Raw genomic sequence first — 1,530 nt, 5'->3', positions numbered from 1 at the left:
CCCCCCCCCCCCCCCCCCCCCCCCCACATCGTTTGTAACCCCAGCTGCACCACACTTTCTTCCAAATTAAGCATTAAATCTTGCGTCTTTGGCGCTTACACAGAGCTATTGCACTTCGATTTCAACCTCGACAGTGTTGTCACCCCATTTATTTGACCGAAAAATCTGTCTCTATTCCAGGCTGTGATAGCTATTTGGACATAATTATGTTAGTCTACTCCAGCTGAAAACTGTCAAAATGCGCATCAGAGGCTGGAATAGAGGAAGATGTTTCGGACTACCAATTTATCTGTCTGCCCCCAATTTGTGCCCGAAGTCTCAATAGTCTGGCGCCAAAACTGCTTAATGGGTCCTGTAATTATACATCGGATGTCCACTCTGATGTGATATGTAATGGAATTTAACATTTCCATCCTAATATGTATTTTCTGATTAGGAATGGATTATCTAGTATCACTAGAGGTGCCAAAAGGTCCCCCCTCCCCTGAAAAAAGCTTGTACCCCCATTTCATTTCTTAAAAATGTATTTTTGTCGCTAAATATGTGTCAGGATTCACCAAATCAATTCTACTACTCAAACTCTGTTTATATGGGGATATACCGCCCATTCCTCCCTTATTCTGCTCGGATGGATTACGGCGCTTTGGCATTTAAATCTCATCAATACAGTTGACCTCCCCCCCTCCCCCCAAACCTTTTAAGTCAGCCTGCCCACTTTGTACCCCTAGTTCCAAGAGACTGGCGGCGCTCCGTATTCTCCCATCCCTAATAAATTGCGTTTTAAATGATATCACATACAATTAGAAATTAAATGTCGCATTAAATACCCTCCGCATTCTAAGAGAAATTTTTTTCCGGACAAACTAGTTGTCAACTCCACGTGTATCCTGAATCTTTTTCGTACATCATATGGTATAATGTTCATTCTCGTGTGATTTATTCCTTTTTCCTTTTCCCAAAAGGTTTCACGCGTGTCTTTTTATCTGTTTCTACGACGTCAGGCACTTCCAGGAAGCCGCGAAGTACCCCAGGCCTTTCCTTCGGATACTAACTTCTCTGAGGTGGGAAGGTCATTCACTGGCAGGTCACTCAACCCAAACTACAAAATATAGTTTAATGTTGCCTTGATTCTGAACATAACTCGTTCAACCTGAATCGTGTAAGTGACCGACCAAATTGATGCGTTCCGTACGGATGATTTTGTGAAGTAAACAACCTTACAAACAATTATGTTATTATTGGTAGCGCGTATACATACTGCCCGATCCTTATCCGCATTCGATCTATATTAAACGCGATCGTATATGCTTACATAAAAAAAAGACTTCTTAAAGCTCATTGGACGATGGAGAAGGAAGTCTTTGAAATTGATCAATGACATTCTTGTATGTATTTTGACGAAATGTCGATAGAATAATATCCTGTTATCAAATTGGCCAATCAAACTGCTCGATAACTTAAACACGCTTTGATTGGCCAAGAAATTAGGTCGGTATTTATATATATACTGTTCACTATTAAATGATTATA

The sequence above is a fragment of the Lottia gigantea genome, assembly GCF_000327385.1.
Source record: "Lottia gigantea unplaced genomic scaffold LOTGIsca_105, whole genome shotgun sequence".
NCBI lineage: Eukaryota > Metazoa > Mollusca > Gastropoda > Lottiidae > Lottia > Lottia gigantea.
This window is presented reverse-complemented; position numbering follows the sequence as displayed.